The sequence below is a fragment of the Nyctereutes procyonoides genome, unplaced genomic scaffold, assembly GCF_905146905.1.
Source record: "Nyctereutes procyonoides isolate TBG_1078 unplaced genomic scaffold, NYPRO_anot_genome, whole genome shotgun sequence".
NCBI lineage: Eukaryota > Metazoa > Chordata > Mammalia > Carnivora > Canidae > Nyctereutes > Nyctereutes procyonoides.
In genome coordinates, this window is record NW_026575051.1 from 15795343 (window position 1) to 15809762 (window position 14420).

Genomic DNA, 14420 nt, shown 5'->3' on the forward strand with positions numbered 1-14420 from the left:
TTTGGTTTCCCATCCCAATTTTTTGAAAGGTAAAATCTTCTCAGGGAGTGGGGATGTGGTTTGAGAGAGATACAGGATCTCTGGGACACAGGCAAGATGTGGCACCACTAAAAGAGGCAACCAGAGAATGGAACTCATATCCTGTGTCTTTCCCTGAACTTCCTCTAGGAGAACTCCTATTGAGATTAAAGAGCCCTCAGTGCAGGACCTGACAACCAGCAGAGGAAAAATTTTAGCTCATAAAACATGTGAAGAATGTTAAAACTCGGTAAGCAGGAAACCATCAAGGTACAGAAGGCATTTTAAGACAATGGAAAGAACTTCTGTTAAGACACAGGAATGGGCTCTGATGTTCAGGGAATGAGAACTGTAAACATCTCAGCCTTGGGCCTGGGGATTTTTGGATAGAGTAAGTATGGATTGGGACTTGGCTCTATGATATTCTTCATGCATATGCAGGATGGGCCAGGGGAAAAAGACAGGTTTTGAAGACAGCCAGATGTATGTTTCAATTCTGTCCTTTCTACATTCTTTGGGGTGACTTGGACAAGTTATTTAGCTCCTAGAAGTTTCCATAAAATGCTCATCCATAAAATTCTGGCGATCTAAACCACATCTTATGCTATTATGGAAAGTGAAGAAGGTGATGTCTGTAAAAGCACATTTCTCAGTGCCTAGTAGATGGGAGACATTTGAGAAAAGTTTGTTCCCCTCCCTATCCCTTTATTTGTCTGGGGATGAGAGTGTGAATACCTTGCCTTTTCTCTGAAGGTGCTTTTGGCTCTGTGTAGCAGGCAAAGCAGGGGTGTAGACTGGAGAAGTGGAATCAAGGACTTCCATACTAGCACCTTCATTGAGCTCTGGGGCAAGAGCTGGAGGAGGGCTTCAAAGGTCCTTCTAGTGGATTGGCCTGGTCACAGGAGAGGAATGGAGAGAGGGTTTTAGAGCAGTGACCTGCCTCAGGAATGAAAATTAAAACTGGGGATCCCTGGGTGGCGCAACGGTTTGGCGCCTGCCTTTGGCCCAGGGCGCGATCCTGGAGACCCGGGATCAAATCCCACATCGGGCTCCCGGTGCATGGAGCCTGCTTCTCCCTCTGCCTGTGTCTCTGCCTCTCTCTCTCTCACTGTGTGCCTATCATAAATAAAAAAATAAAAATAAAAATAAAACTGCTTTAAAAAAAAAAAGAAAATTAAAACTGGATCTGGAGCCTAGCACAAGAGACAGCAGGACTGTATGATAAAACAATAATTTTCAGAGTAATGGAGAAGATAAATTTCATTTTTGAACAACTTTAGTCACTTAATTCCATAATTCAAAGCAAGCTTCATGGAAGATTAGTGGTAAGGGCTCTCCACATGCTAAAATTAATGTGTCTACAGAGGGTTCCTTGGGGAGAGATGGCTTGACACTCCTATTACCGTTAAGAAGACAAACCATCCATGGATGCCATGAAGCACTGCGGCGACTCTCCTCCAACTGCCAGCTGAATGATACTGCATGTAAAGGCCCAGCTCCCTTGCCTAAATTTGGCACATTTCTGAAGGGCCACCCACCTCCAGACTTCCTGTGGGATTGGCTAAAGCTTCTGTTGCCACTACACCGCAGTTTGATCCTCCCTCTGCCCTCTCAGGCTCCCTTCTGTCCCTCGTGGGTGTTCTTGTGAGTACTTCCCAAAAAACTTTATGCAAGCAAACCTCCATCTCAGAGTCTGTTTTCCAGGGCATGTGACCAATGACACTATGCATGGTAGACTGCTGTTATGGATGCACTAATGCTGTTCTTTGTGCAGAGTGAGTTGAAGCAATTCACAGTCTGAATGTTCTGAAAGGTAGACTGAGGGAGTGTTGGTGGAGATTTTTTTAACATTTAATGATATGTTGTGTCCTATGGAAGTAGGTCTCACTTTTTGTTTTAGATAAGCGTCGTAAGGCAATCCGGGACTCAATATTTCAAGTTCATCAGCTATTATCAGAGACCTACCAATCAATGACTTTGCAGGCTGACATAAGATCCTGTAAAGAGGAAGCACAGCTCCTGATCTTGAACGTGGCCACCCAGCATGAAGACACTTTGAGATGTGATTGTTTACCCGAGGAATGAGGCCACTTCAAAAGCAGTCTAGTGCTCTTCTTGATTTTTAGGGTGATTATATAGTAAAGACAAACAAGGAAAAGCTCAGGTCCTAGCACCTGCTATGAACTCTGAGAGTACCTGTGTGCTACGAGGCATGGGACCTAAGAAAAGTCAACCTTTCCATTCATCCCATTTCCTCATCTGTCACTGCGGATAAAGACTAAAGAATGTTGGCTCTGATCCTGAGTCTCCAATTCCCTGACCTCAGAGGCTCCCAAAGAACTCCAGGGGGAATGCTACAGCTATTTGTTTCTCATAAGCACTTCTATGTGGAGTCATATTCTCACAGGGAGGCCAGGATTGGTGAATGGGGCTGGACCATGTCACTGGGAGCCTCAAGGCCACCTTTTGTCTTTCTGGCCCAAGGTCACATGTCCTTGGTTTGTTATCTAGACTCTCAATGTCTAAAGTGAGCTCAAAGACAAGTGCTTGAAATACAAGCAAATATTTGTCTTTAAATCTTGGATCAGTGGCCTAGGCTGCAGGCTCCAGTTTTCCTACTTACCATAGTACTGAGGTTAGTGGGGCCACCGCTGACCCAAGCTCTGGACAGAGCATCTGTGCTTCAGCCTGGCCTCCCAGCCTCGGCCACTGTGATACTGAAGTCTTTTACTTATCAGCTCAACTCTACCCACTTCTAAGTCCAGCCATTATGGAAAGTACGCTCAGAGCATCATAGACACTGAAACTTAAGACATGCAATTTACAGCCTGCAATCAGGATTAAGTGTCCTAGTCCTGAGTCCTGAGTGTCTTTGGCTCATTCTATTTCCTTTATCTCTTATATTAGCAGGGTTTACTGAATATCTGTTGTGCTGTGACTGTTCCTTATTCTGTAGGCCACCTTCAGGACTAGAACCCTGAGTTCCCCTCTGGACAGTTTCATCCTTGGAGACTGTGCCATGTCCTGGCTGGAGCCCTACTCCATTGGTCAGCTGCTTGGGATCCACTGTCATTGTCAAGTGTGCTTGGCTGCTGTACCCTGTGGTATTCTAGACTCCTTAGACCCATGGCCCAGGTCAGTCTCCTGCTCATGGCCCAGGTCAAACACTGTTACCCAGACCCTGTTAACTCTGTCTGGGACTCAGGTGGCTGCTCACTCCCTATGGATCCAGCCCAGGTTTGCTTCCTCTCCTTCCCCATTAGCTTTTTCTACTGAGGTCTCAGAATACTTCAAGAAAGAGTCTCTTTCTTCTATCCCCTATTTGTCTCACCTCACAATCTGATGTTGCTGTCTAGCCATGCTCCTCAATGGAGCTCAGTAGAAAAGTTCTTAACGATAGTAAGTTCTCCCCAATAGGATTTTTTAAACAGAAAAAAAACCCTCCTATTATTTTATGTTTTAATCAGTGTGTATAGCAAGGGTGTCTCATGTGATCGACCAACCTGAACTTCAATGTTTTCTCCTAGCTGGGGTCACCTGATCTTAACATTTAGGATCAGATTTGCCTAAGGCTTTAGGACAGATTCTGTCCTTAATCAAGAGGAAAGAAGCCTTGTTTGGGAGGAACTAGCTGATTCAATAATAATTAAACATGACTTTATTTTTATTTATTTACCAGTTGTAGCACCTGGAAACTTCCACCTTTCTCCTGGGACCCACTTTCCATAGTGTACCAGCCCTAATAACAAACACATGCCTTGTGTTGATAGGCTTCTCTGATTCTAGGTCCACAGAAGTCTGGATCTTCTCCTTGTCCCACATCTTCTATTTTCTTCTAGATCCTCCCTGACCATAGCCAATGTCTGTTTCCAGATGTTCTTTATCAGTCTGCCCACTGACTTGGAAACCCCTTTTACTTTCCACAGGAATGCCTTCTTGCCCAATATTTGCTCGAACTACCATCTATTTCCTTTTCAATATTTCCAGATACACTTATTAATTTAACCTGTATTGGGCATCCACACTGCATTTAAAGCTGTGAACAAAACCCAGTCCCCATCTCCCAGGAGCTTACTGTGTATTAAAAAAGGAAATATTAGTGGTAGATAGCTCTATTAAAGATATTATCTAAATTAGTCCATTTTATTCTCAGAATCCTATGAGGGGGATATTATCTTCATTTTATAGATGTGGAGAAAGAGGCTCAGCTAGTTTAGGTAGATTGGCCTGGATCATGCAGGCAAGAGGGGCAGAGTTAGATTTAGAACCCAGGTCAGTCTAACTTTGCTGTATTAATTAATAATCCTCATCTTGTGTGATGAAAAGTCTAAGTACAGTTTGTCAACTAATAGGGAAACAACCTACTGACTTTGGTTGGAATTACACTGACCTGGCAGAGAGTTAGTAGCTTTGCAAGATTGCATCTTCTCATTCATCAGCATAATTTATCCCTCCATGTTAGTCTTTTTTTGGTCCGTGGGTCTTCTTCAAATTCTCTACATGTTCTATAGTATTCTATGTAGGTACCTTGCCTTGTTTTTTATTTTATTTATTTTTAGGTACTTGGTGTTTTTTGCTTATTTTTGGTATTTTTATTTATTTATTTTTTCTTTTTTTATATTTAAATTCAATTAATTAACTCTCAGAGGTAGAGTTCAGTGATTCACCAGTCTTATATAATACCCAGTTCTGGTATTTTAAAAATATATATTAATTTCTAATTGCTTATTGCTGTATGTAGAAAGAAAGGAATTGATATTTGTATATTGTTTTTATATTTGGAAACCTTGTTGAATTTATTTATGTATTCTAATAGCTTATCTTTAGATTTTTTTCTGTGAATACAATCTCATTATATGCAAATAAGGACAGCCCCCTCTTTTCTAACACTTAACGTCTTTTATTTCTTTTTCTTGCCTCACTGTTTTTATATCATTTCATTATCTGAATAAATGAAGCATGATTAGGGTGTCATAGCATACACTTTTCTCTGGCTGAGTTCATAAGTTTCTGTTGTCTTTGCCATATTAAAAGTGAGTCTTACTCAGTAGTGGCCCTATTAACCATATCAGAGTGTAGTATACCTGATGTCAGCCAGAGTCAGGAGTGGGTGGCACTTGTTGTTCCTAAGAGTTGGGTCTGTGTTAGCTGTATGACTCATTTATTAGTGAGAGTTTCATTCTATTCTGCATAGATCACAGAAGACTTGTTAGCATCATTTTGTGTTTATTTTTTATTTCTTTATGCATAGACAACGCCTCAGAAGAATGAGAGGGAAGAAGGGAAGGAGAGAAGGAGGGATGGACAGAGAGACAGACAGACTGCATTTGTTAAAAAACTTTCCTAAGCCTTGTTCTGTTTCACAGCCAACCCTGCCGTTATACCCGGAGAACCTCTTTAGTGTCCCCTCTACACTGCTCTAAGGCCTGTATAGTTCCCGTAGGGGCTAGAGAATCAAGTAATGGTTAACTCTGGGTAAATCCAATGCTCACTTTATTCCTAGGCTGCAGAGGTCAGAATTACTGAGATCTCACAAAGTGACACCCAGCTCCCATTTCAGAGAGCCACGCTATCATTGATCTTAGTAAACACTCTCTTTGAAATTGTCTTTAACTGGGGATCAATGCTGATGCCTTATTCCATGTGACAATCCTGATTTCACCATTTAGTTTTATTCTTCTTTTACTCAGATAAGTATTAGTGGGGCAATTATAGAAATATTTAAGATTAAGACTCATATAAAGCTGAATATGGGATATCTGATTGGCTCAGTCCATTAAGCATGCAACTTTTAATTTCGGCTCAGGTCATGATCTCAGGGTCGTGAGATCAAGTCCTTTGCTGGGCTTTGTGCTGGGCATGGAGCCTGCTTAATATTCTCTTACCTTCTTCTTCTTCTTCTTCCCCTCCAGCACCCTTGCCCTCCCCATCTCTGGCTCCCACACTCTTACCCTCTCTCTCTCTAAAAAAAAAGGTTGAAAACTTCAAATTTTTAGGTTTATGGGTATTTGACATGTACTCTCTAAAGTAACTTCTTAACTTGATGGCAGATATTTATTGACCAGTAGAAATATGGAAAAAGTGCACTTAAACATCAGCATTTCTTTCCATGAGAAGACGGTAAAGGCTATAGAAAAAAAAACTGGGGTTAGTTGTCTAAGGATCAAAATTCAAGTTTTCTAACTAGTACAACGTTTTCTCTAGTATATCATTTTTCACCTAGCATGCCTATGTGATTGCCTAATTTTGAACAAAAAATTGACTTGAACAAAACATATGACTTGATAGCTCTATTTATATATTATATATTTACATCTAGTAGATATATAGTTTTAACTCAAGTGTACCAGATTTTTTTTAAAATCACAATTTAGTATTCATTTTGGGACTTGCCTCATCTTAAATAAAAATATGTTGTGTATTATACATAATTTATATTTCTATTATATTTCATATAAATTTTACATATATATCCATTTAAGGAAAATTATTCCCTCTAGGTCAATTTCAGTCAGTTCAGGATATATTTCCCCTTATCCATTTCCTACTCTTATCTTCCTGAAATTGTACTTTAGCTCTAGAAACTTCCATTAGATTCATACATCAATGAAAAGAAGACCTTGACTCCTTGGGCATGCTCTATCATATATTGGCTTCTACTGGGTACCATCTGGTCCTTGGGCAGAAGTCATCGTCCATGCTGACACTTGCAGAGACTTCTGTGAATATATCTAGTCCTTGGCCATATGGCTTGTCCCATTTTCCTTTTCCTTTTCTCTTTCTCCTAACTTCCATGCCCTTTTCTCAGTTGTGTGCAGAGGATTTAGTTATTATCCCATGACTCTCTGAGTTGTCAGGTTGCCTTATCCCTCCCTTCTGTTAGCCTCATAGCCATGTCCACTCCACAATCTCTGCCAGTATAGCAGGGACAACGTTTGTGAGTCCTTGACTTCCAAAATTTCAGGTAGGAGTGTGGACAAAGTATTTTTTTCCTTGAACCCCCCAAACTTATCATTTGATTTATTCTATATTCTCTGCCAGTCTAGTATTTACCCTCAGAGCCCACAAGAGCAGATGATCTTCCTGCTTCTCCATCTCTTCTCTCTCTCACAGCCAGAAGAATCCTAATTTATTCTGTGGATAGAATAGACTCATTTTGAAACTGGAAAAAGAATTCTTCGGGTACTATTTTAAATCTTTCTGTTTTATCCGCAGACTAATTTTTACAAAACTGAAAGCTAAGAATTTTTTTTGAAGATTTTATTTATTTATTCATGAGAGACACAGAGAGAGAGAGGCAGAGACAAAGGCAGAAGGAGAAGCAGGCCCCCTGCCGGGAGCCCAATGTGGGACTCGATCCCAGGACCCTGGGATCACAACCTGAGCCAAAGGCAGACGCTCAACCACTGAGCCACCCAGTTGCCCCTGAAAACTGAGAATTTTATGTTTGTTTCCATGGCAATGATTCATGTCCATAAGACCAAATGGGATGAGGGAAAAGGTCATGAAATGAAAAGAGTTTGCATATGTAAAAAACATTGATTCATGTCTTATACTTGTCTGAATATCCATCCAAGCATCCATCCGTTTGTCCATCTGTCTGTTAATCCTTCCATCTATCCATTTATCCATCAATTTTCTGAATACTCCAGAAAAATTGTTGAGCATGCTGTATGACTTGAATATGACAGGGCAAAAATATTAAAAATCAAGACATATTAGAAATTCCAGAACATACGGTAGCTGTGGTAGGCAGAATAATGGCCTCAAAGGTATCTGTATTCTGTTCCTTGAAACCTGAGATTATGTTAAGTAACCTGACAAGGGGGAATTAAGGTTGCAGATGGTATTAAATTTGCCAATCAGGTGAGCTGAGATAAGATAATCTTGGATTGGGGCGGCCCCAGTGGCGAAGCGGTTTAGCGCCGCCTGCAGCCCGGGGTGTGATCCTGGAGACCCGGTATCGAGTCCCACGTCGGGTTCCCTGCATGGAGCCTGCTTCTCCCTCTGCCTGTGTCTCTGCCTCTCTCTGTGTGTGTCTCAATAAATAAAATCTAAAAAAAAAAAAAAAAAAAAAGATAATCTTGGATTATCTAAGTGGGCCAATGGAATCACAAAGGTTCCTATAAATGGAAGGGAGAGGTCAGAATCAGAAATTTGAAGATACTCCACTGCTGACTTTGAAGGTGGAGAAAGGGGCTGTAAGCCAAAGAATTCAGGCAGTCAGCTAAAAGCTGAGGAAGGTAAGGAAATTATTTCTCCCTTAGGGTCTCCAGAAGGAATGTAGCTCTGCTGATGCCTTGATTTTAATGAACTGAGAGACCATTTTGACTTCTCACCTGTGGAGCTATAAAATAATCCATTGTATCATTTATGCCAATAAATTTGTAGTAATTTGTTACAGCAGTAATAGGAAACTAATATAGTAGCTGTAACTATATGATTATAAGCAATGACTTTCTGTTGACTCTATATGAATTTAATGAATTTAATGAATTTAAAACTTGGAAAACCAACAGTGCAATTGATTTTAATAAATGAAACACTTAGGTGCCCCCTGGTGGCTGAAATCTTGCAGTGAATGACTTGAAATGATACCAGTTTACAGCTATTCCCTTTAAAGAGTAGAAATACTGTGTGCTTCAAGCAGGGCACTTAGGCTTATGGTTTGTGGTCAAATGATTTAAAAAAAATGAATCATTTATTTTTTTTTTTCATGTATAAGCTAATTTTATTTTTTTATTTTTTATTTTTTTTATAAATTAATTTTTATTGGTGTTCAATTTACCAACATACAGAATAACACCCAGTGCTCATCCCGTCAAGTGTCCCCCTCCGTGCCCGTCACCCATTCACCCCCACCCCCCGCCCTCCTCCCCTTCCACCACCCCTAGTTCATTTCCCAGAGTTAGAAGTCTTTATGTTCTGTGTCCCTTTCTGATATCTCCCACACATTTCTTCTCCCTTCCCTTATATTCCCCTTCACTAAAAATGAATCATTTAAATGATTCATTTGAATTGTCAAATAATACAGTGAAAAAAGGAACTCAACTTGTAAACATTGAAAAATATAGCATTTTATTGTAAGGGTATGTGACAGAAAATAGGGGGCCTGTGAGACCTGCCTAGGAAGCATTAGTCAACGATGGTGCCAGCAGGAAGCACCTGACAGAGAATTTTCCCTCACCCAAACCTTACTCCATGAAATCTATCAAACCTCGACTCTCCTGGTATTATTTAAGGTCAACTAAACTTTCTCAATCTCATATAGAATATAGTGAAAATACAGCGTTGCTTCAACCAGAAAGCACCCTCTAAGCCTTTCCTATAGGGAAGATCTGGACCTGTTTTAGCATACATGGCTTAGTTAAAAGTGCAAGGTGCCTGGTACCTGTTAGGATGGCTACTTCTAAACAAAAACAAAAACAGAAAAATTAGTGTTATGGTTCATGTGGAGAAGTCAGAGCCTAGTGGACTGGTGGTAGGATTGTAAAATGGTGCATTTGCTGTGAAAAAGTGTGGAATTTTCTCAAAAATTTTAAAATAGAACTACCATATGATCCAACAATCCTACTTCTGGGTATATCCTAAAGAATTGAAATCCCCTATCAGGGGCTAAGGGGAAAGGAAAAAGGAAATTATTTAATGAGCATAGAGTTTCAGTTTTGCAAGATGAAAAAATTCTGGGGATCTGTTTCACAACAATGGAAATATGCTTCACCCTACTGAACTGTACATTTAAAAATGGTTAAGATGACAAATTTTATGATGTGTATTTTTTACTACAATAAAAAAAGTGCAAGGTAGTAGAGGATGTACAGTAGTGGCTAGAGGACAGAAGGTGGCACATCCACCCTCCCATGGGTCATCTAGGTCTTTGGCTGAGGAACCATGAAGGTCTTAGTATTCTGGAGAGGAATGTTGGCAGCATGGTATTAGAACAGGCTCTATATCTCAGAGGGTGGGCTCTATTCACATGGTCCCAAGAATTGCCTTCCTCTTGCCATTTTTATATGACTTAACTACAAAAGCATAGCTTTAACCTTCTTATCCTATAACTCAATTTTGTACTAGTCATTGAAAAAGTCCAATTTTTCCACCAGCCATGGGTCATTTCCTGCTGGTATAAATATATGGTCACATTATGCTCAGATCTTTCCACTGTAATTTTTCAAATTATTTATAACTTTTATAATATCTCTGAGTCTAGAAGTTGAACTTAATCACATAACCTATTTTAAGGAAACTTTTCAGGATTTGAGCTAACTTAATTCTCTTAGGCTTTTCATCAGCCTATAACTGTCCTTAGGTTAACTTCCCAAAATCCAGTAGCAAGTGGAGTTAAAGAGCATATGCATGAAGTAAGACAACACCTAGTTCCACCACTGGATCCTCTTTCCACCATTTGCCTGCTGTGTGAGCTTTGACACCTTAGTCAGTTTAAGAGCTACCTAAAATTGGGCAGCCCCAGTGGTTTACAGGCTTAGTGCTGCCTTCAGCCCAGGGTGTGATCCTGGAGACCTGGGATCGAGTCCCACATCAGGCTCCCTACATGGAGACTGCTTCTCCCTCTGCCTGTGTCTCTGCCTCTCTCTCTCTCTCTCTCTCTGTGTGTGTGTGTCTCCCATGAATAAATAAATAAAATCTTTTTTAAAAAATGAGCTGCCTAAAATGGTTCTTTTGAAACAGTTCTTGACTCCTGACTTATCAGCAAAGTAACCTGAGTGAGGTTATGAAATTGATCAATGTTTTGCTTTATGTTTATGTTTTTGAAGTTTCGTTTAAAGAAATTTTTTGTATCCCTAGGTCACAAAGAGGCTCCTTTTCATTCAGGTATTTATTATATCTACAGAAGTGGTTCTTAACTGGGAGTGATATTGCCTCTTGGGAGACAAATGAGGCTTCCCTGAGCAATGTCTTGGAGACATTTTGATTTCAGTGATTTGGGTGGTTAGGGGTGCTGCTGGTACCTAGAGTCACAGGATAGCCCCTAAAACAGAATTATCTGGTTCCAACTGTCAATAGTGTCAAGATTGAGAAACTCTGATCTATTGGCCACCTTTGTTTCTTTTTTTAAGGTTTTATTTATTTATTTATTTGAGAGAGAGAAAACGAGCAGGAGGGAGGGGCAGAGGGAGAGGGAGAAGCAGGTTCCCCATGATGTGACCTGAAGGCAGATACTTAACCAACTGAGCCACCCAGGCACCCTGGACAGTCCACTCTTGAACAATATGATGTTAGAGGGGAATCCAGTTTTGTTTGTTTTTACCCATAGCAATCCAGTTTTCCCAATACTTATTCTTCAGATTTCCATATACCCTTTTTTTAACACAATTAATGATAACTGCTAACACTTATCTAGAACTTAATACAGACACACATAGATACATACCAAGGTCTTGTTAGTGCTGGTTAAATATGAGTATCTTCACACATTCCATGTCCCCTTCCCCTAAATCATACAGATCAAGAAGGAAGCCAAATGAAATCAACCAAACCCCACTATTATAATGTAATTAGAGACGGTAGTACAAACCTTCAGTTCACACACCCTTCAGATCACACACCTTCATTCAAGACTAGCAAAGCTGCTTCCAGAGCCTGCATTAGAAGGGATGGTTAAGAGGGACTTGCAAAGAAGAGACCAGAGGGCAGTGTGTCTCGGTGGCAGAAGATCACAGATCATGTCAACTAGGATTCCATGCCAACAGGAGGGGGACCTAGCCTGAAGCCTAGTGAGTAGAGAACTGGATGCTGCAGAGTCAGTCAAACGGAAGAGTCTGGAAGGTGAGTGGGAGTAGCAATCTCAGGAAGACTTTGGTAGTGGGGTGGTGGGACAGAAACAGAGAGATGAGTCTCTCTGGGGCCTAGAGGTAAAGGAAAAAAAGGAATTTATTGAACAAAAGTCTCTAACGAACCTAGAGCATCAAAGATTTGGAAGAAGGTAGATAAAAAGTGCATGATTTGTTAAAGAAATTGCACTTCATTGAAGCAATGGAAGATAGCTGTGTTCAAGGCTACCTTCCCTTGTATGTAAATTTTTTTAATTGAGGAGGAAAAAAATAAAGGTATGAGATAAAGATCAAAAGGGCAATTTATAGATAAAGACTCGAACCTTGGGGTCCCTAAATAGAAGAAAAATGGGCTTACCTTCACTCATAATAAGGGAAATGCAAATGAAAACTACACGAGATACCAGTTTCCAATGATCAGATTGGCAAAAATACAAATGTTTGACAACATATGCTCCTGGTGAGGTGTAAAGTAATGGGTACTCTCATACATGGCTGGCTGCCATAAAAAATAGGAGGTGGATGGAGATTAAGCAATATTTAACAAAAGTACATGTGGCTTCATTATTTTCCCTGTAGTTTCAATTCTAGGAAACTAGTGCGATGAGATACCTCCTCAGATAGTAGACAACGTATCCACAAAGTTATTTATTAAAACTCTATTTGTATCAGAAAAAGATTGGAATCAACCCAAATGTTAATCAATAAAGAACTGGTTGAATGAACTGTGACATATCCTCACCATGCAGTACTGTGCAGGTGTTAAAAAAAAAAAACAAAAACAAACCCAGAAGACTATATATAAATTTAAAGAAGCAAGGGACAGAGTCTGTATATAGTAGAGAGTCTTTTGCACAGGAAAGAAGGAAAAATTAGGGTAAACACATATATATTTGTTTATTAAAAATATATCCACAGGAAAGATAAAGATGAAAGTAGGAAATATGGTTACTGATAAGTAGGGTGGGAGTGAGGCATGGGTAGGACTTAATAGGCATGTGTTAGTTTTCTACAGCTGCTATAACAAATTATCATTTACTTAATCACCTAAAACAACATACACTTATTATATTACAAATCTGGAGGTCAGAGTTATTTATTTATTTATTTATTTTTTAAATTTATTTATTTATGATAGTCACAGACAGAGAGAGAGAGGCAAAGACACAGGCAGAGGGAGAAGCAGGCTCCATGCACTGGGAGCCCGACGTGGGGCTCGATCCCGGGTCTCCAGGATCGCGCCCTAGGCCAAAGGCAGGCGCCAAACTGCTGCACCACTCAGGGATCCCCCTGGAGGTCAGAGTTCTTAAATGTGCTTCCCTGAGCCAAAATCAAGATGTCAGCAGGGCTGTGTTCCTTTCTGGAGGCTCTATAAGGCAGACACCCTTTCATCTTCAGAGCCAGCAAGCATGGGTTGAGTCCTTGTCCCCTTGAGTCACTTTGACCTCTTCTCTTGTAGGAGGTCATTCTTCTGACTTCACTCTTCTGACTCCCATTTTTTACCGTTAAGAATCCTGGTTTTAATACTGAGTCTACCCAGACAGTACAGGATAATCTCCCCATATCAAAACCCTCAATCATGTTTATAAAGTCCCCTTTTCCATGTAAGTGCCATGTTCACAGTCCAAGGATTGAAACAAGGACATCTTTTCGTGTGTGTGAGGGGCATGGAGGTGAGCATTGTTTGCCTCCCACAGCATGGAAATGATATTCTAATTTTTTAAACTTTTAAACTATGTATATGTTTAACTTATTAAAAACTAACAAGCCAAAATAGGAAAAAGAAAGCAAGCATGAAAGGCATATATACCAGCTACATTTTATGGGATTCAACACATCTAACCTTCAATAAAATATATGAGGCAGTGCAATTGTGTATAGGAGACTGAAAACCTTTGCTATTTAATAATTTTCCCAAATCATAAAACCAGTTGGTGGCAGAATTATGATTCAAGCTCAAGTTTTTATGACTCTGGAATACTTCCCAAGGTCATTCAGCTCTAGCATTTAAGCCCCAAATGAAGGTTCTTTCCATTACTTAACAGCTGCCTATGATCAGCTGTAATGCTCATACAAGTGTTTCTTGTCTTTGATCTGTTGCCTATATGAAGAATAATAGTCAAATCTCCTGTACTTCCAAATTATTACAAAATGTCCTCTTCACGTTCTTTTAGAAGCTTCTCTTGCACTTGGAAAAATATTGATATGAGTAGCAAAAATAACACTTCTTGTGGGTGTGATCTAGTACCCAGGGATCGGGGCTGACTTTAGATAACAGCAGTTCCGGTAGCAAATAGAAAGTCAGAATCATTGACTATAGATGTTGATGGATGAGCGGCAGTGATGGTAGGATTCTATGGAAATTCTTTTCTGGTTGTTTCTATTTTTTCAGGAAAATAGGAAGAAAGGTCATTGGGTGAGAGGGATGGGGAGGATGGTGTACAAGTTTGGAAGAAGAGAATGTGTGGCATAGTTGTTTTGGAGAATGGGGTATCTTTTAACTGCTGGGCAACATAAAAAAGGCATTTGCTTTTTATAGTGATACCTTTAAAGAGGTTGAGGGCCAAGAAGGCAGCAAGTTAGCTTTAATCAAATTTGTGGCTTGCCAAG

At 40.0% G+C, this 14420-nt stretch overlaps 1 protein-coding gene across 1 annotated transcript in view; it reads left to right on the forward strand.

Annotated features, from left to right (window-relative positions):
- Nucleotides 1-263: 263 nt before the first annotated feature.
- Nucleotides 264-14420, forward strand: part of OPN5 (opsin 5) — an 84457-nt gene continuing 70300 nt past the window's right edge. The window contains exon 1 of the mRNA XM_055330871.1: nt 264-268. The gene's annotated coding sequence lies outside the window, so the exon portion shown is untranslated. The remainder of the gene's footprint in view (nt 269-14420) is intronic.